Source organism: Haemorhous mexicanus, chromosome 1, assembly GCF_027477595.1.
Source record: "Haemorhous mexicanus isolate bHaeMex1 chromosome 1, bHaeMex1.pri, whole genome shotgun sequence".
NCBI classification, from domain to species: Eukaryota; Metazoa; Chordata; class Aves; order Passeriformes; family Fringillidae; genus Haemorhous; species Haemorhous mexicanus.
This window is the reverse complement of record NC_082341.1, coordinates 74,340,096-74,362,678: the sequence shown is the minus strand read 5'-3', so window position 1 is coordinate 74,362,678 and position 22,583 is coordinate 74,340,096.

Sequence of the window (22,583 nt, the reverse complement as noted above, 5' to 3'; positions counted from 1 at the left end):
TTTGTAAAAGGGCTTTTAAAAATGGCATTTTAGTGCTAATGAGTCAACAAAAACTGTCTGTGGCTCTCAAAATATTGCGTTCAAATAAACTAATAGCTTTAGAAAAAACCCAACTTATCAGATAAGTACTAAGTACACATTAGAGAACAGATTAAATTATGGGTTTGACTTGCATTTTAGAGAGATTTTTCTAGATACATAAGGGGAAAATCTGCTCACCTAGCTCTGATTCTGCAAGCAAGACAGGAGGAAGAAGCTGTTCCTGTTTTTTGCATTACACAGGCAGTTAAAATAATTTTTCATTTATAGTTCCATTCTATACATAAAAAGCCACAAAATGCAATAGGAAGCTTCATGAATACATCTTGGCTTTCTTGTTTTTCTGCCAAACCCAGATTGCTTTTAAAAATACAAAATCAGTCCTCCTTGGTCTCAGTTCTGCACTCTTCCCTCATCTCCCTGCCCCCGCAAAAAATCCATGTGTTTGAAAACAGTGCTATTTTTCTTTTTAAAATTTGCGTTGCTTACTGAACTCTCAGAGTTTATATCTTTGCATTTTTCTCCACATCAGGAGCTCTGAAACCTTAGTGTATTTTCCAATTTTAAAATAGATGATCACTTAACTGCAGGAATTGCAATTTAGAAGGAGCCATGGGCATTGTCCCTGTCTCAGCTGTGAAGTGAAGCAGGGCAAGACCTGTCCATGGAGGGAGTCAAGGGGTTCCCTTCTCTTCTCACCCCATTTCTCAGTAGGAAGAGACCTCTGCTTTCCACTGATTGGTAAGGAATGAGGACTCAGACACTTATCCACGTCTACTTCTGAACAACTTCAAATTCAAATACAAGAATTACACTGGAGTCAAAGCTTATGGTGGGACCTAAGGCTCTGAGGACATAAAAAGTCTGAGCCTCTTCCGATCCCTGGTGGGCAGGCACTTCCCAACCTCACTGCTTCCTTTTGCTAAGTGGGAAATAACCAGCAAATGTCATCTTCTTTGTGGGTAGATTTTACCAGACCTTCTTCTTTTCTGCTCTGTATTAGGGAATAACACATTGCTAGGGTATATCGTTATATATATATTGATCTTCTTTCCTGATCCAGAGAAATTATTTCTGGATAAATGCTGGATATGCTGGATGTGATTTTTTTCCCAACCTATTCCTCAAACATAGTATTAACAAGAACAGCAACAACATTATTAATAATAGTTTTTTCATCATCATCATCATCATCATCACTACTACTGCTACTGCTACTACTACAACGATAATTTGTACCTAATTTCCAAAGAACTTTCACAAACAATACTGCATCTAGACAGCTCTATAAAAATGTGTTTACTTTTGGGCTTAAAAGCAGCAGTTGAGCAGTAAATAGAAGAGAAACTTGTAGAGGAAGAACAAATTTGGTACAAGAAAACTGGGATAAACTGCCGCTTCTGCAAAGAGAGCCATGACATTTGTCTATCTTACTAGAAAAGTTTCACCTTAAAAGCATTCTGGAAATTTAGTATTGCTTAGAAGGCTGTAAAGACTGGGTGCAATTTACAGGAATTTGGATATGAGGTGTTAGAAAGTCAGACCATCTCAAAAAACCTATTCATTTATGTCACTAAACAATGCCCTGTGGACTTGGGTTGTTCTTGTGTGGCCCTTAAAATACTGACTTCAACTTGCACTGAAGTCAGTTTGTCATCAAAACTCATCAGTTCAGAAGAAGTGAACTCTGTGAGAAGATGGGTCTTTAACAAACCTAAAGTGGACTAAGAAAGACAATAGCTTACCTGATTCATTCAGGGATTTCACTTGGTGTCAGACCTTATTTCTTCATTTCTTCGCTGAGCATCTTTCCACCAGCTCCTGAATGATGCAGGCAATACTGAAGATTTGCTGGGGTAAACCAAGTGAAACAATCCCCATGGGAGGTTGTGGTGAATAGCTGGTTCAATAACCCCACCTGAAGTATGTCATGTCTTTGGCAGATTGAAGTGGAAAGTGTTGTCTGGCTTATCAGGGACAACAATCTGCACTCAAAGACAACTCCTTCATTTATTTCCTTTCCTAGACCAAGTCTGTCTTTAAATTAATTAAGGTTTCTTTGTAAAATCTATGGTAAAATATACCACTAAGAGACTTTTCTTAGTTTCATGTCATTTTTCACTACTTTCATCTCCTTGGTTATGGTTTCCTTCAGAGTTCATGCTCATGTTTTGCTTATTGTTGAATGTTGGTTTAAAATGTTGTGGTTCATTTTTCCCAAATGATAGATCAAAAAAGGGAAAAAATATTCTTTCTGGACATGTGATTGGACATATTTTTTCTCAGTGTAGAAACTAAGATAACTAATTTTTCCTTCAACATTCAAAAAGTACTACGAAAGTCTTTTTTTTTTTTTTGCTTCTGTTTTAAAATTAGATTGGCAACTTTCATATCCAAATTTTTATTTACCAAGCTGTCCCTTTTGAAAGAAACCTGTAAAAATGCAGCAAGGATTCCCTTTAATCTTTGAAATCCAGATGTTTTTAGAGTATGTAACATGCATGTACAGAAGTTTGTGTCTTTTTTTATCATATTATCTGCTGTGCTATAATCACTTTTCTGCATTAGGTTTGTTTGGGGTTTGGGGTTATTTGTTGTTGTTGGTTTGTTTGTTTTGTTGGGGTTTTTGTTATGGTTGATTTTGGATTTTTTTTCTTTTGGCTTCTTTTTTTTTTTTCTGAAGACTCTGTAAAAATTGAAAGAAAACTAAAGTTCAACTTTTGCAAAAGGAGATGTATGCTTCAGAGAGAAGGATCAAGCTCTCAGGAGACTTTGGTTTTATATTGCTGAACATACAGAGCACAAAGAGAAGGATCTGTCCTCCCATATATTTTTTACTCCCTATGGTGAAAAGAGAAAGTTTCAAATCACCCATTTAGCAGCCTGCTCAGTCTTTTTTTAATCTAACTTTTAAGGGACAGGAAACAAAGGAATTCAAACTCATTCATTTGGAAAAGCTGATTAATACTTTCAATGATTTTGAAGTGAGGAATAATCCACTCAAAAGAAATGGGGTGAATTTGGAGATTCTTACTATCAAAAAAAGAACCAAGGGACATATGAATTCTCAGCAGCTTCTGTAATCCCAGGCTATTAACAATGGGTGAAACTGAATTTGCTAGAATTTAAATTAGCTTAATGTGTTGCCATAAATAGTTATAAATTTGAATGAGCAACTGTGTTACAATTACTACACTAATTTTTCTTACTCAGTGGAGGAGACAAAGTCTTTTGTGTCAGTGGAGATGATCTCCGCAGGATCTACTTTACTGGACATCATTATTCTATTGAAAACTGGGACAAAAAAGCTTATTTATTTGAGGGCAGTTCCCAGCTCCCTTTTAATCTCCAACATATTCCCACTGTATACTGACCCCACTTTTCTTTTCATTGTTCTTTTCCTCTTTATATAGCTGAAGTGGCTTTTACTTGTTAAAACAACCTTTTCAAGATCTAACACTTCCCTGATGGAGTTGATGATCTCTCTTTTTACAGTCCTTATAGACTTCCTATTTATTCTGACTCTCTTACAGTAGAAGCAATTCATATAGTTAAGTGGAGAAGTCTTTCCTCAATATTTTTCTGCCTTACTTGCAGTAAAAATGGCAGATCTTTGAAGGTCTATACCAATCATTTTCCTTATTCTTTTTTTTTTTTTTGACTTATCCAAATAAAAAGACTAATTTTCTACTACTTTTTTTTCTTAGTTAGGTTAATCAACATGAAATCCAAATTCAGTTTTCCATAACATCTTCCTTGTTTTTCAGAAATCACACTTGTATTAGTTTGTAACTAATTAGTTAATATCTTGTTGGTAACAGTGTAAAAGACTTAAAGATCACGATTGCCTCCAACACTGTTAGGATCCCAGTAGGACTTTGCCCTCTGTAGCAAACTGCGCAAAGAAGCAGCTGCTCATCTGCAAACAACCAAGGCCCACCCCCTGAATATGCCTCTGCAAGTGCCTGGAGATTTGGACTGTGAGTTAAGGCCCCTGACAGGAATTTGAGATAAGAAAAAGGCGGTGCTTTTGTCCAGTTTTCTCAGGTCTAAGGAGAGGTTAATAAGGCTGGGGGAGAAGATTGTGCCCACCAGGAAAGCCAATTCTGCAGCTGTGCTGAAAATCATCTCTGGCCATGTCCAGCGGGAGGAGGTCACATCCCACAGCCCATTCCTGAGCCCCTTCCCCCAGAGGAATGCATGGGACCCACAGGGTTGCAAAAGACAGTGTAAAACTCCCCCCTTCCAGGGGAAGTGCTTGGGCCTTCCCCAGAACACCTGAACATATATTAACCCATTGAACTCTCTGTTTTGCAGGACCCCCACGACTGAGAAGACCAGAAAAAAAGGACCAATGGGAAACCATTTGGACCCACAGGTGGTATCTTTCTACTTAATCTGTCTCTCATTTTCTTTCCTACCTGCCTCCCCACCCCTTTCCTATTTATTTTTGCCTCTCTTTACCTCACATTTACTATGAAATGAAATCCATAATATTGACTTGGCATATGGTCTTGTTAGCACCTTAATTCGGGGAGAGGCATCTCTCTAATGGTCTTAATAATTGTATCTTAACAAGCAGAGACAAAATCTGATGGTGAAATGTTTGGTTCTTACTTCCAGCAGCTCTAAGCCAGAAGCATTCCTTCTCAAATTCCTCTAAGGAAAGGCAGAATTTTCCCTGAAGACACTATAACCACAGTATTTACTTCTAATGCCTTCACCCATATCCAAGTCTGTCTAAATGTAACTTTAACTTTAGATTTTAGTCATATCTAAAGGTCTGTAGAGGGCAAGTGAATCTCAATGCTTTGTGGAATTATACTCCTTGCATACATCTTATTATGGCAACTATCTTTGGGTATTTATACTTACAGGAACATGAGATAAAATAAATAAAGAAAAGATGATGGAACTTTACAGTTAGTGATTTCTTTACTTCTATAAACCAATGATCTGAAAACTTTGATCAATACATGCAAGTACAAGTTGATCTGTGTTATATGTCAAAATGACACAATAATTAATATTCCTAATAATAATCTAATGTGTTACTTTACTTGTCTATAAAGCCCTGAAATGCTTAGGACTAAGACTAAAGCACTTAGTCTTTATGATGTTATCAAGTTGTTTCATTCCTTTGCAAGAAAATCAAGTTATCTCACCTCCATCTATCACATAAGACAATTGGAAAGCAAGTGCAAATTTAAAACCATGTAAAGGATAAAACCTAAATATTTACTTTATCTAAAAATTCCTTATGTGGAAAAGACCAGTGAGCATGGAATTCTTGCAGCACAGTATAGGAATCCCAAATTTTTTTCTGAATGAAGGGCAAGTTCAAATATATGAAACTGAATATTTGGTGCAGCCTTTGTCTCTAGGTTCTATCTCTAGCATGGACACGTCCATTTACCTCTTTAAGAAATCACAATTTTTAATTTTCAAGGAGAGTATTGATTCCAAGACTTAACAAAACCAATGGCCCAGGTGATCAGCAGCAACAGGATCTATCTAAGAGAAGCTTACTCTGCCTCTCATGGGACATGGTAATAAATTAAAATATTGGATTATTAAACAGTAAATTTATATGAATAACAAAATTCCTAATAAATACACATAAAAGCACACACGCAACTCATAGGAGTATATACTTTACATCTGAGACTCAATGTCTTGAGTGTCTTTTCATACATTTTGCCATGCACCATGACAAGTACTCATTCTGTTATATTGAATGCCTTTTCCTAATGACATTTGCCATGCTGTTGATAAGCTGTTCTGTTTCAGAAGAACAAGATTACTTTTAATATTTTCAATTTTCTCAGCTTGAAAAATATCCTTTCAATTCATCATATTTCAATGGCAATACTCCAGGGGTACAAAAATGCACAAATATTTTTGATTTTTGCCTATATTTTCCTCCTAAATTGTCACTTGCTTACATGGGTCAGGTAAGGAGGCAAATTTTATCTGCCTACTTTACCTTTGGTAAAATAATTCCTTCTGTTAAGTCATTGGCTGCCTTTGTGTTTATAACTGGGCCCTGAATGTTTAACACCTACCTTAGGGGCCTCCTTAGGAACTTGGCCCTTACAATAATCACTTCTGGAAAACAAGCAAGCAAAATGTGAAATACAGTTGTCTTTGTATTTTCTAAAATTATGTAGTCATCGTATCTGTCTTTTCCTAGCATTACTACCCACAATGGCTTTTAAGTCTTCAAAGCTAAAGTTTTCTCATTTATGGTACTTTTATATAAAAAAATTTGGTCACTCTTATGTTTCTACCCAATACTCTTAATTCACTATACTGTTTTTTAAATGCAAGTAATTTTTAAAATTTTAAAAGTTAGTGTTAGATGGTAATGAATTTACTTAGAAACATATTTTCTCTGTATCATATTATACTGGGGAAAAAAGATGCTGCTGGGCACATCTTTATGTGTCTGAATCTGGCCTGCAGAACTGTTACATGATGGCCAAACCAATGAGAGAAAATATTCTTCTGTAGCCAAATGGACAGGAAATATTGCTGCAGAAGAGCATGAATTGGAGCCAGTACTGACTTGTAAATCCTCGGAGAAGCCTCTGAATAACAAATAGATACATAATTTTCTCTGACACTCACAAAGAAGAAAACCTACACTTTGAATTTACAGTGTTGAAACCTGTACATTCAATAGTTCAGCTACACAATGCACTCAGTAAAATAAATAACAGATTAATAAGTGTTTGGATGGTTTGGCTAGCTGACTAACTCCTTGGTTAATGAATCCAGACCGCTTAATATTTCCAAACAGAAGAGTTTGAAACTGAAATTAAAGAGAAATAGGTTGAAAGCCCAAGTTATCCCAGCAGCAGCATGCTCACTGATATGTTTTTTTCATCAGAAGGTCACCACATTTGCATGTTACCCCTAAACATTTTAATAAATCATGTTCATATACAGATGTGTCTGGATTAGGAGAGTTTTCTCATCTTTTGTTATGGCTCACTCTTTGGGAAGAAGAAGTACATGTGCGATCTTTGCCTTCACCAAAGAATTAAAATATCAGAAGCAATTACTTTGTCACTGTATTTTAAAAGGAGTAGTTTTTTTCCCCTATGAATCATTTGACCCAAGGGTTAGTTATTTATTGTTGCCCTAATTAAATCTCTATTTTCCATTCTTACTCAAATAATTTTTTTGGTTGCCTTTCAAGCTGGCCTTACATTCTGCTTCAGTGACATGTACACATCAGGGACTGAGGTCTGTGGGCTAAAATTCATTCTCATACCAAAACTAGGCGAAGTTACTGTTTCCACAAACTCTGTCTCAACCTGAAGGAGAGAAACTTGCATTAGGTTTCACATTGACACAACTATTTCAAACACAGAATATTATTTGACTAGATAAAATCTGTTGGCTTTCAAGTTTTCTTGCAAGCTCCAGAGAATGAAAGAATCTGTGGTGTCTTGACCTTGGCTGGCTGTTAGATGCACACCCAGCTGCTCTCTCACTCCCTTTCCTCAACAGGACAGGGGGAGAAAATAAGAAGGAAAAGCTGGTGCTTCAAGATAAAGATGGGGCAGTCACTCAGCAAGCCACTGTCATGGACAAAACAGATTCAATCCGGGGGAAATTACTTGTTGGCCAATAGTTTATAGTTTGATTGTGAGAAACAAGAACAGACAAAATCTAAAACACAGACAAGAGCTAAAGCCTACACTTCCCCAGGTTAGTTTCACTCCCTCATTTTTGGCTCCTATTCATTGTCTTTCCCAAGTAGCTCAGAGGGATGAGGAGCAAGGGGCTGCAGCCAGCCTAATAGCTTCTCTCTGCTGCTGCTTCCTCCACACATTTTTTTTCCCACTTCAGAGTGAGACCTTCCCATGGGCTGCCGTCCTTCATGGCCCAGCATGGCCTCTTCATGGGCTGCAGTTCCTTCAGTAATATCCATGTGCTGTGGAGAAGGCTGTGCAAATTTTAAAAAAATCAAACAAAACAAAACCAAAGAAAACTCCAAAACAAAAAAAAAAAAAAAAAGAGGGGGAAAAAACAAAAAGCAAGTGGCTCAGGTATGGAGAAAGAAGCAAAAAGTAATTTCATTTAAAATGAGAAAAGAGCATTAAGCGATGGATTTGCTTGCCTCACCCTGTTTTGTATTTAAAAAATCACTTAAATAGTCTCCAAAGTTATTTCTCTAACAGCTCACTGCAAATTAGCAAGTATAATTTTCATTCTTTTCCCTATAATCTTCTATTAACTGGCCATATGGTAATTTTTCTAGTAAATATCCATGTTTTTCTTCTCCCTTGCACAATGTACTCCATACTTTTTTAGTATAAATATGTTATGATGGTTTAAACTCGTTTTTTATAATTTCTCAATAACATAGGATAACTTGAAGATAATGTTGCTCAGAGTGACCAAAAATATATAAAGGCAAAAATGGAAACTTCAAATTCGGTTGACTACAACAGCAATCTCTCCATTTATGTCATTAATACAAAATATTGTGTTACTTCCTCATTGCTGTTTTCAGTCTATTTAGAGAGATCAGAGAAATTTCTAAATACCACCAGGCTGATCACTAGAAAGAATATATATAATTAAATTTATCTTAAAATGAAAAGTCTAGAAAAGGCTCCAGATGTCAAAAGCACCTTTCTACAATGGCAGATATATAAAAATTGTGCTTGCACCCTGTGTTTGACTTCATAAACTTGATCTAGCAGGGAAGATCAAACAAATATCTTTGCTTTTTTGCTTCTCTCAGTAGGTTTTGTAAATTGTCAGATACAGTTTATGAATGTCTATGCATTGAAGGCAAAAGGAAAATTTAGCATGTGCACTTAAAAGGAATTTAGGCATGGATTTGCTGGCAGCCCAACTGCCCAAGCCTATCAAAAATCACTGCTCATGAGCAAGTAGTAAGGAACAGCAAGAAAACACTTCTAAGGTTGTACTTCAGCTGCAGACGAGCTCTGAGAATTCAACTTTGAAAAACCTGACATGCCAAAATCCCATTTAACTTTTTCCTTAAGTATGTATTTTTCCACATGTGACTGGGGGGAAAGTCTAGACACCACTCTGGGAGATTCTCTCCTCCCAGCACCATTTCAGCATCTTTCCCATTTAAAGTCAAGTGCATGCACAGTCTTTGAAACAGAGACCAAAACCTCAAATTCTGGTTCTTAGTAGTGGGCTATGAAGCATTAAACCATTTTGTGCTAGGAAAACCTATCTTCCCCAGCAATTGCTGCCACCTGGGAGTCATTATGCAAAAATGGAGGGTAGGAAAACAATGTTTCTTTGAGCCGATCCTGGACAGCAAAGTATGTACTAAATGGAGTGAGCCATGATACTCAAAGTGGAGCTTGCTTACTTACCTCCTCATCAGCTGAATGCTTAACAGCTCATTTCTGGAATTAGTTTATTTATAAAGAAAAAAAGAGAAACACTACATTCAAATGCAGAGATAATGTCTCAGGCTTAAACTACAACTTTAATTCCAAAGTGAAGTTGAGAACCTTGGAGCAGATAGCCTAAGCAGTCTGAATAAGTTTTGAGCCTTTCCTTCAGACATATAATCCAATTTATAAATAATCCACAGTACAAAAGAAATCATTGTAGACTAACATCATGTCATACAAGCAGGTAGTAAAAACATAGGTCTTGCAGTAAAATCTGGAATATCTGAAACACGAGTCTCACTCCTGCCAGAAAGAATTTGTCTTGAATATTCTTTTGAAGGAATAGACTACTTTCTTCTAATAGAAAGCTGTGAATCATTTGCTGTTAAGAACAGCAATGTAAAATGAGAGTAAAAGAGAAGAAACAGACCTGTGCTTTCTTTGTGTTTATAGAATCAATCATAAAACAGCATGGGTTGGAAAGGACCTTGATAGATCACCTAGTCCAACATTCAGCAGGAAAGGAAGCCTAGATAAAATTATTGAAAACCCTGTTCAAGTGCATCTCGGAAGCTTCCCTGTAATGGGGACTTCCATGACCAGTGGTTCCAGAGAATGGCTGTGTTCACTGTAAAAAGCTCCTTTCTTATGTCCAGATAAAGCCTTTCCCAGTGCAGCTCTTACCCACAGCCATTTGTCTTCTTTTCATGGTTCCTTGTGAAGGGGAGCCTCTGTCACCTTTGTGTCATCTTAAAACTAGTGGAGTATTGTGATGAGCTCCCCATTGAGTCCTCTCTCCTCAGGCAGAAAAGACTTAACTCCTTCAGTCTTTCCTCTCAAGGCAGGTTCTCCAGCCCTTTGATCACCTTTGTGGCCCTCCTTTGGACCCTGTCCAGTCTATCTGCATCTTTTTTAACTTGTGGGGCCCAAAACTGGACTCAGTAGTCCAGGTGCAGCCTCACAACTGCTGTGTAGAACTAGTTTACATAGTAAACATCATCATAAGCACTTTTCTAGCCCTTTGGCTTCCTGTGTTGACGTGACCTTGAAAGTTGCACCATCCTTGTTCACTCTGATAAGGAATTTTGTGCTTTTGTTTTATTTTGTGTTCTTTCACTGTAATAATTAGATTTTGGATCCAACTGGGATTATCACATTGTACCTCTGTACTTTAGAGGTGCAATATTGGAAAATTACCAGACCATAAGAAAAGATGAGACTTACAAGAAGTTCTATTTGCAATTATATTAACTTTGGTGATGCACTTGAAATTAAGAAACTTTTCTTGATGCAGAAATGTGTGTCTTGGATTACTTAAGGCACTGGGTTTTTGTCACTGTGAGAAGCTCAGCCACGCAAGCACTTTGCTGCATTTTAGTAATCCTGCTTGGTTTCTTTCATAGTTAGATTGTCTTCTAAAATTCCCACAGAGCAGCCATAATGCCACTGCCAAGTTAATCTAAAGGGGTTCCCAGCCATCACCATCAGCAATTGAATTGCTGTAGAGAATACATTTTTTGTCCCCTACTAAAATTGAATACACCTGGCTTTATTTCACAGCTGCCTACTACCACATGCTCTAGTGAAGAACTGTGTGTTTGTCTATCTGCACAAAGATGTGCATGAACATACACACACACACACAAGTTAATTTCTCTTTTTCAGACATCTGCCGTAATGATCCCAGATCCCCAGCAGCTTCTGAAGTTTGTTTCGGTTTAGGTAGTGTTCGGTATATTGAAGACACAAACACAGTCTGAACTTTATGTGTCTCTGGAGTCTGCAAAAGGCAGCTGCAACTTTCTCAAGATGTGCAGTACTTCCTGCTATGGGGCCTGATTCCCTCCCAAGAGCTGCACACGAATAAGAGCTCAACCTCTGTAAACAATTGTTTCTTCCATAAAAAATCAAAAATAGCATCAGCCTAGGGATGCAGTGGTCTGGAGCAGAAAGATACTCCTGCAGAAAATGCAAACCAACAACAGAGATCACGACAATGCCTTCAAATTTCTCTACTCCCTGCACCTTCATACTTTCATATCTCATTGTGATTATATAGAACTCTTTATGTTTTTGAAAGCTGTATGCTTGCTGCAGAGACCTCCTATCATGCATTTCTAAGATCAGGAAAACAGGATAGTGGTCTTGAGGGTACATTCTTGTAAGAGTCTGTACTTTTCTGTAGAATATCCAATTGATCAACACACTGCAAAGTTATCCTGGCTGATGAGTGAAGTATTGAGAGGTTAGCCCTAATTCATCACTATTGACTTACACAGATAACCTGGGCCCAGAACTTTACCTTCCTCACTCCTGTCTTGACAGACTTCTCTGGTGTTCCTTAATGACAGCCTTGGCCTGCCTTGGCTCTCTCTGTAGTCAAAAGGAAGTGTAACTTCAATTTTCTGAATCTTTCAGTATTATTGAGTTGGAAAATAGGAGATTAAGGTAGCTAATTTTTTTTTTTTCTTCAGGTAAGTGCTTTAAGTAAAGAGGATTAAATGAAATCTTTGGAGCAAAGCAGTGAAGGAGATCCTAACTGTTCAGTGCTCGGTGCCAGCTAACAGCCTCTGTTATGCAGAATAAAATGCTTTGGGAGCTTTCTTCAGACTTCTCATGCTCTTAACAATGCCCTTCCTAATGCAAACTCAGCTCCCAAGATTGAGCAATCAGGTTGGCCAAGCCTTTATAAGAAGCCATACCTCTGTTATGCAGTCCTTGCCTTTTCTGCACCCTCAAAAGCCCTTCTGGGTGTCTTCTTATATCCCATGGGCAAACCTATTTGTTGTGTTGGACATTGAGGGTAGCAGGGATGTATTCAGAAGGGATGTCATTGCACAAATAATTTAGCTTGAATTTTACTTCTGGGCGATTTTCCAGATATTAAATTATTTGAGTTGAAACTTCTGCTACAACTAGGACAGTGAAATGGTGGGTAGTGAAAAAGGGAGGTATCTAAATGTATTGTGAAATACAACTGTAGCCAGCAGACAGCATGGAGGCAGAAGGTCATCACGCAGATGTAGTTTCATTTGAGCATTCCTCATCCTTATTTTTTTTGTAAAATAATGAAAACTGTCTAATCTTCACATGTAACATTTCTTTAACTGTACATTTTCTTCTTCTTTTTTTTTATTTTATTAAAATAATTTATATAAGTTTCTGGGCATTAATTGAATTTGAGTCACAAGTGTTATATTTACCTGGGAATCGCAGAATCATAGTAAATAAAGTCCCAAGGGGTCATCTAATAGATCTTATTGCCCAAAGGCAATATCAGCTATGACTAAACTGTTCTTGACAGATTTTTGTCTCACCAGTTCTTCAAAACTTCCAGTGGCAGAAGTTTGCACGTTCTCCCTTGGTGTACATTAGTGCTCTGCTATGCCTGTAGCTGAACACGTATCTCCCAATTGCCAACCCAAATCTTTCCTGCTGTCATTTAAATCCATTGATTCCTGTTCTATCTGAGAGGAATAAATTGAAAGCTTATTCCATTCATAAATGTTTGGGCTCTCAAAATTATAGTTTTACTCCGCCTGAATATTGTCCAGATTTATAAGCAGCATATCTGTTAATCTCTTCAGCTATGATGTCTTCCACTTCTTTTCTACACATTTGCAGCCACCTTTTCTCAGAAAACTGTATCAGATTGGCCTTATATAATTTCTTCTTGACAGGTCTGTGCTGGCTGTTACTTCCCAACCTATTCTTTAGAGTGTTAAAACCAGATTTTGGTTTGGTTGGTTGGTTCGTTGTTAGTAGTTTTATAAATATAATGATTTTTATGACTATCTATATGTATACATAACCTATATTTATCTATGCCTTTATGTTCCTAGGAACTCTGAAAGTCTGATCCATAATTTCCTGGTTTGTGCTTCCTCCTACTTCTCAGTACTCTGCTTTTTCCAAGTGTCCTGAAAATGTTCTCATAGATAACTGCAATACTGTTTGAGCATGTTTCAAATACTCCTTAGGAGTTCTAGACTAAAATTTTTTTGTTCAATTTTAGTTTCAACAAAACTTCTGCAAGGAGTCTCTAAGCATTTCTTCTGTATTGAACTGAGTTCTTACCCTGCTGTGAATGAGGCTAGTTCAGCCATCTGATCACAGCTAATGTCTTTCTAGTGAAACTCAGAAACAAATCCTCACATATCCATCAATCTTACTTTCATTCCTCAATAATATTAACTCTCTTGAAAAGCAAGTAATCTCCTCCTTCTAATGAGGTGTTAACTATCTCAGCTAGGAACGAACATTTTCCTCATTGTGCATAGAAATCTGTGATGATTTTAAAGACATATGACTTTAATAAGCTGATACTGAAAATCTGAGCTGCCTCTTATGCTTGCTGACTGCCAAATGTTCCAAATGTCCCCAGACAATATACCCAGCTTTCTTCTGATAGTTTGCATTATATATGAAATATTAGCCATAGAAAGCACCATGTGACATCAAAAGTTATTTTACAGTATGAAAATGAACCGAATTCAAACTCAAGTTAGAAAAGGGTATTTGAACATTGTATTTATTTCAACATTTCTCTGAGCAGCCACCTGTATTTTTTGATGTTCCTGAAGCTCTGAAAGGCTCTCTGTTCTGTTGCAGTGGAATACAACACAAAGTAATCAGCTGGTGTTTTAGTCAACTCACATACTCAGCGAGGGACAATGCCTGAGAACCTGATGGATCATGGGAATCAATCTGACTAGAGGACCAGAGTTGTCTTCTTTTTCCAAGATGAATAATGAACTCAAACCTTTGCTAACACAAAGCCCAGGAAAGGAAGCAGCAAACTCTCTGTGAGAATGAGGGAAACAATGCCTTTGTTCTGACCAGAACATAAAGTTCACCTTTATTAACTGCACCTTTTTATTCTTTCTAAAAGTTCTGTCTGGTCTCTGTTGGACCCAGAGCCAGAGAAAATAGGCATAGTGATTATTCCTGAAGACCATTTTGAAATACTAGTTTTACCTTTCTTTGTATTTCTTCCCGATCTCACCAGAAAGATACACTATATAAATGCAATATTATTTATTCTGTCTAGTTCTTGAAAGGGGTTTAAGTCAGGGCACAGAAGGGGAAAATTTTCGGTCATTTTTGGTTTATCCATGCTGCTTTGTTTGCCCAAGCCTCGTCATAAGAGATGTCTTTAATTCTTTCTTAAAAAATACAAGCAAGCTTGTAGAGCCTGATTTAAAATGAAATTTTCAACCAAAGTTCAGAAGGATGAGGTCCCATTTAGGAGGGGAATTTCAGCAGGGCAGTGTTCTCAGATATTAATTTTGCGGCTTATTGAAAAACACTTCTTTGAAATCTGACAGTGTTTATGCAAAATTTCTTACCCCAATGGATGGGTCATATCTTAAATATTTAACTTCTGTCTACTTGGTATTAATTTAGGATAAACATAGTGTGTGATACAAGTCATGATTTTGTTTTATTTTTTCTGTGTTCAAAGACCTGAAGAATTCACTAAAGATTTATTTTCTGGGAGGAAAGATCTGCTTTTAATCTTCTGGTTACTCAGGCCCCATAAAAAAGTTCAACGCGTGACAGAATCTCAACTCCTAATCTTTGTTGGCAAGGGAGCATCCAAATAAAATAAACCATGGTTCTTTGGTGTTTTTCAATGAAAACTTAAGTGTTTAATATTAATTACACATAAACTAGCATGCCAAGACCCCAATGATACTGAAAACCTTCTGCAGTAAAAAAGATTTCAGAGAGAGAGGGGGGCATTCAAAATTCACTGCCAGGGTTCAGCACTCCAGAGTAGATTGCAGTGATCCTGTGGACATGCTGTCACAGTATATAGAAAAGGCAAGATTTGTAAGATTATTTTTCCAAAATTAATTAAACACAGTGAGTTTGAAATTTGCTGACGAGTCTGGAGTTTGATGGCCTCTATTCTTTTGGTGCACTTTGAAAAGCTGGCCCTGGAAAGATTTAAATAACAGCTTTTTCAGTCCTATCTATGCTCAGCCAGTCAATCAAATTTCAATTGGTGGCCAAATTGTGAAGCAAGAACTGGATATTGTGTGGTATCAGCAAATCAAGATGGAATAGATGGTATTATAAAAAGATGGAGAAACAGAGATCTTGGACTTGGGGAATAAAAGCAAATGAAAGAGAAAGTAGATGTGGACTTAGACACTGTGGAATAAGCAAGGGTGTAGAAAGGCGTAGAATCAGTCATGTAATGAAAGGCAGACCTGATGGAGTGAGAAATATAAAACATAGAAAATAATAACTGATGAAAAAGCAAACAAAGAGGGAGCAACAGACAAAGTTTTGGTACAATCTGGGAAAAAAGGGTGTAGTAGAGTCATGTAAACTGTAGTAATTCTGGTAAATATGGAGACATTATAGTCAGCTGGCACACATTCTGTCTGGCAAATTAACAATTAAATTCTTAGAAGGTATCTGTTAACCCTGTTTTTCCCTCAAGGTATTTCCAGTTTTAAGAAATAATCAAGTATTTTTGTTCATTGAGTGCATTATCCATCATGAAAGTATTTGTAAAGTTCGTGGAAAATGCAATTGCAAATGTATGTAGTTCTAGATTCAAATGAAAAGCAGAATTCTAGTTCAATTTCTGAGTTATCAGGTTCAAAGGTCACCCACAATAGCTCCTGAAGACTGAGGAAATGAAGACTATTTAAACAACTGGTAATATGAAACTGGCATGGGGAGTAAGGTCATGCTGATGGCTCATGATGTAAGTCTCTTCCAGCACATAGTTATATAACAGTTTATACACTAGTAGCCAAACTAAAACCAACAAGAATACACAAATTAGAACACTTGTTTTCTGATATGATTGTAGGACAATACTGCTCACTGTATATGTTAATCCATCCTAATGTATCAGCATTACTGTCTATTTCAGGCTATTAATAATGTGAGGCATCAGTAGATTTGACTGCTGTTTTACATACCTATGATATTTACCCAAATATTTTCAGTGGCCCTCCTCCTGACTTGAGTCTTGGTTTTATGTGGAGCTGCACAGAGTTCAATGCCTTCAAGAAAGCATTTCCAATTTAATTGGAATATAAGGGGATAAAGAAAGATAAAGTGATCACACTGTATATTTGGGGCAGGAGCTGAAATAAGCCCAGCATCCTTATTTCACAATTGCAAATTAATGCTGCCTGTGCTCTCTTGCATAAATCTTTGCATTGGATACATTCCTTATTCTTTCAACTGTTCAGTGTAAAATCCTGTCCTCCTGCACTGGTGATGCTCTAAAGGTTTTCTTCTTTCTCTGAGATGTTTCCTGGATGTCAGGAATGGAAATTGAAGCAGCAAAAATGTTTTTGCACACATCATTGCTGCTCAGTCATTTTAGCTCCTGACCTCACCCTACTCAATTAAGAAATCCTTGGAGCCTCAAGATAGCATCTGACTTGTGAAGTACTGGGTGCTTTCTGCTTCATTTGCTGTTCACAGTGCCTCAGCAGGAAAGCATGCTTCACAAATTAGGAAGACTGTGGAGACTGTTCTTGTGTGTCTATACGCACACACATCCCACATATCCATGTGCACCCACACGTGCATTACATATATATATATATGGTATAGCTGAATTCAGTCTCTCTCTGCAGCTTGATAAAGACACAACATTTATCAAACAGTTTATGTTATTTATCAGAACTAAAGGTAGAGGCACAATAAATTCTGTGTTTATACACTAATGTGTAAAAATATGTTTTAATGCACAGGAATATATATCTGAATGAGTAATGTATTTTCATATGTACGTGGGTGTGTGTCTAAATGCATGTGTATATGTGTATGCACTCTCTAGACACAGCTGATGGTGTTTGAGTCCAGCAGACACTTTAAGCTTTGAAAGAATGTGACTAAGCACAGAAATAACTGAGATGTAAAACTCACTTGGGGAGGGAAGAGGGAATTTTGATTTTTTTTTTAGTAACTAAAAATGGGCTCTGTTAAATGAATGCAGTTATGCTGTGAATAAGAGAACAGTGAGCTGAATATAATTCCAAGCCACATGGCAGACAATGTGCATCCCACAGAGGAAAATGGCAACATTAGAGGGCTACAGCCTTTTTATCCTACCTAGCAATTATCGGGTTTTGGGCTTCATGTTACTAATTTCTCTTTCCACATCTCACCCCTTTTCTCATGCAGTGGATAAGAACTCAAAGCAAGCTCTTCATCCTTTGACCACATTATTTTCTTCAAGAGCCTTACACAGGATAAAGGGTAAATAGAGTTCATCAGGGATAATATTAGAACATTGAAAACAGAAGCACCATTTTCCTGTAAGGTTTTCTTCCTCAAACAGTGTGGCAGCAACTTGGCAAAATACAGTGATGGCAGGAGGCAAGGAGGGTGTGTATGCTCCCATGTTTGCAGCAGGTTGGCCTCTTGCTGGATAGGTGAGCTACCAAAGGCTGATCACACAGAGCAGAAGTGCAAATGACTATGCAATTGCAACCCTATTGCACTAATGAGAACCCAAAGGCCACCTTGCCTGGAAACTTGCAATTATTGCTGCTGGATCAGGCCCCAAAAATACTGCTGACACAATATACTTTAAATTAAATGTTTATGTTCCAGAAATGGCTCCTCTGGAGAAAACACTGAACTTACCTTCAGACCATAAACCCATGTCCTCTTGCCCTTGGTAGTGATGGAATTGATCCCCAGAAGCCTTTTTAATCTTACAGTTCATCTTACATTTTACTTTCTCCTTTTGAGAGCTATGGGATAACAAAGAGTAGTTGGAGAAGATTGGAGGTGAGACTGCTGGTAAATAACTCTGATTTTTAAGAAATTAGTTTTGAAGAAAAAAAGAAAAATTCCAGTGAAAAGGGACAGCTCACCTTTCTGTTTTTCTTGTGTTCTGAAGGAAAACCATAGCAGTCTCAGCCTTGGACATCTTAAGACAATAAGAATCAGCTCAGCTTAGCTGAGCACAGAGTTACTTCACCAGCAGAATAATTTTTCCTGAGCCCTAAAGTACACAAATTCCTTCCTTGCCCTTTCCTTCATTTTCCTCATGTCTGTCATGAGATTAATCTCCTATGCTTCTTTTTCCTTTATATTTCATTGTACTGTCAAATCAACATGACAAGTGCAATATTTCAGTAACCACTATCAATTTCGCTTATTGTGCCTAATTTTTAAGTGCTTATTTGTATTTTTTCCAGGCACTTCCCAAGTTTCCATTTCTAGAGGTGGGTGAGGAAAAAAGTAAGTTGCTTATTCTTTTTCTTTATGAAAAATTTGAAATCTATTTGACTCTTAAGAGAAACATATCTTCAGCGGAATAAAGCACTCTTTTTCTTGTGACCTCCTATTATTTTTGGAATTATGAATTAATTCTGTCTCTCACACTGATTCTGGGCAGTAAAATCAAGAAAAGAAAGATGAGATCCTTGAATTCAGAGACATATTTATGGTAAAACTAGGAAAAAAATTCCAGAGATATTAAAGCTTTTTTTGTTACCCCAGTTGCTAAATCCAAGCCCCAACCAGTGTTCACTGGGAGTAAAACTTGATTAAATCTGAAAACTGTAAGCAGCAGTGATCTGCATGGAATCACTATAAGAATGGTATGGAATGGCACATCTAGAAGGGAGTACTGTCCTCACTAATTAGGCTTCCCTCTCATTTTGGCTAATTAGTTTGCACACTACATTTATGTCCCTAAGCCATTTCCAACTCTAGACCTAACTTTTCAAGCCAGTTTGGAGAATTCTGCCCCATGGTATGTTGCACAGCTTAAGCACTGCTTGCAACACCAAGGTATATAGCCAGATACCATCTCCTTGCTCTTCTACCTCAGACATCAGCATACAGCCCTTTGGGGGGTTTTTGAAACCTGTTCTTGGGAATGCTGCAGGAAATCAATGGAACCACCTGTTTGGCTGTCTCTATGGACAGAGCCTTACACAAGGTGTGCTGCTAAAATATAAATAACGAATAAGGTTCTTTCCCTGTGGACTCAGTTGTATGACCTACTAATGTAAAAGTGGTTTTAAGGATGCCTTTGTTGTGTATGTTGTTTAAAAATTATATAAAGGGTGTCTTGAAAGGCAAAGTGGCATTTCAAAACTAATCTTAGCCAATACTAAAAGTTGTTTGGGTTTTTTGGATCTGAATTTAGCTTTGTCATCAAGTTAACAAGTATCTTTAAAATGCTCAAAGGAGGAGTTGTATCAGACAAGAGAAAAAGACAGACTAAAATAAGCAGAAAAAAGTGGTTATCGATGAAAGTTTGTCTGTATGTAAGTACATGGACATACATGTGTTCATACATGTGTGCATAAACTATAGGTAGCATCTGTAAAACCAAACCAAAAATTGCAAACTTGGCCTGTGTGACTTCTGTTAAGGACAATCTGTCCACCAGAAAGAATGGTGAAGCAGCAAAAGCCATCTTACAGCTCTCCAGTCACCTCTCTAATTCCTGCTTACCTATAGCCCTGAGGGAAGTGAAATCTTCACAGACTGTCTATATGAGTAAAGAGAAGCTGACTTGTTCAGTTGTGCTTTTATTATTTTGTAGAAGAGCTTTCTTGGACTAGGTGACAAATTGTGGAAGGATAAATAGAAACATTCACTTATGCCCAGCAAAATTTCTTTAAAGGAGATAAAAATTAAGTTCCCCCATCACAAAAGAAAATATAGGCACAAAAACATGTTAAAACAATGCAGAAGCAGAAACATATCAAAAAAAGAAACATAACTGCTAAAGGATTGTCTCCTAAAAAATTACCATTGAAAGTTTCTTGCTCCTCTTACTGGAGTTTAGCATTTTTATCTCCTTTCCTGGTGCCGGTTGCTAAGATTTATCAAAATAAAAATCAGACTGTTCTTGACATCAGAAGGGGTGAAATCCAGCTCTAAATTGTTGCCTAAATTTCAGTGAAATCTTTGGCAGTGGCAACTGTATTCAACTCATAGTGCATAATCTGTACAGAATAAGTAAACTTGCAGAAGTATTTATGGGGTCTTTTTGAATTCTTGTTTTCTGCTAGTGTTCTTTAAAATGCCAGGTAATGTTGTGGAAACCAATATCACTGTTTCACTGAGGCTCTAAGCAATGTTTTATTCCTCGTCTTTTAGTTTTAATGAGAGCGTGCTGCTTGCTGCTAATAGAGCTGAGTAAACAATCTATGTACACTTTATTCAATTACTTTAGTTCTTTTTCTTCTTATGGTAATTACCTATGAGCGGACAGTGATTGCTACCATTTGTTTGTTCCTCCCAAGTACTTGCTGATTATTCTGCACAAGCAACTTGTAGCCTGTGTTATTGCAAACTGACTGCTTGCAAGTACTCCTTTGGGTATAGGTGTTTGGTTGCCTAAAGCCAAGTGTTTGCTTCTTTTCCTTGATTGGATGATCTACTTTGTCACAAAACACACTCTATTTAATAAATTTATAGCATCATCCTGCAGCATGCTCTCTTGACCAACAATGTGGAGCTGCATCGTGGTGATTGAAAACTACACATTAAATACAATCTGTCTCATGAAAAAATAAATCCTGATCAATATAGTTATTTCAAAGTTGATATACCACTCTCTGTGCAGGCACTTATTTAATTCTGTTGCTGGCATTAACAATTAGAAGCATTTCTTTTACCCAGGTTCCTGTCAAGACAATTTCAATTGTCATTAGGGACTGCAAATTTATTCATAATAAGACATTTAGCATTTGGCATTGTTTTCTTTCTGAACTGTAATGTTTCTTTTTAGTCCCTGGGTTCACTTTACATGGAAAGTGCAATGGACAAGCAACTATGATTTGCATCAAAGCAAATATATTACTGAAAGTCTTTTCAGGGCTGCTATCATGGTAAATGTCTTCCCAGACTTCTACTTATTGTAAACAACCTAATTTTTTACTATCTATATGATTAACAATTGTGGGGGGCCTTTTGTGAAACAACATTCTGAAATATGGAAAGCTAATTTACTCCAAAATCACCAACCCGTTTTTAAATTACTTTGAGACTGAGTCATATCCGAAATAAACTTAAGGCAATCTGGAAGATTTGGATCCTTAGGAGAGCATCTTGTGCGGCCTGGCAGAGCTCTGTATCAGTTGCCGCTGTCAAGGTCACTTCTTGAGAGTCAGCACCATTTGAAACAGGTGGCTGTTGAGCTTTTCTGATAATACAGCATATAATTCCACCTGGATGTTTAATGTAATCTACCATGAAATCACAGCAGTAATTAAGCCATAGAGCTCATTTTTGCTGGTCAAATCTGGTTATTGGCTGAATAAACTTATTTCTGTTCACCTCAGTTTCTTGTGTTTCTCATAATTTCCTTAGCCTGCTACCTGGTGTTTAGGTTCCTATTTTGCTTCACAGCAGGTCAACAGGTCGGTCCTCTCAGGAATGGACTCTGCTGACTGTCAGAAGGTAAGGGAGGGCACAAGGGGAGATTCTGAGGAGTGGCTTGTGGGGCTGCAATTCACCCCTGCACGGGATACTCTGTAGTGGATGCAACAGAAACAAATCTAACAAGATACAGAAATTACAAAAGGCGCAGACAGACTATGATGCAAGACCAAACTCAAAATTCTTTTATGAGAGTCTCTCAGCTAAATAAGACCATGTGAAATAATCTGCCCTGGCATAACATTTAAGCAAAAGACAGTAAGCTAAATAAATATCTTACAACCTTTTACACTTAGTACTTGCCATGTTTTCTACTTCAGACCCAAGAAGCTTTTTAAGTCCAGCTCTGGTTTCTGTTTCCAGGCCTGAACTTCTCCTGTAACAGTGACTAGAGCATTTACCTTCAGACTTCAATTTCTTCAGCTGTAAAAATTATGTTTGTCTTTATTATTTTTAAGGTGCTTGCAGATTAATGAATGAAACTATTTATAAATCACTGACTTTCATCTACTATTTGACATCCATCTGGACATTCTGCCTGTAGCATAACTCTGGAGATTGAACAGATTGTCCTTTTCCATTTAAGAAACTGAAAGGGATTAGACCAGATTTTGATATTAATTTTCTGCTGGGTTATTCTGAGGTAGAAGGCATGGATTTGAAGTTTTATGACATAGGAGTTTGGATGTTTGAATTATCCATAATAGGAAGTGATTCATAGTATCTGGGATGATTTAAATAGAACATGAATGT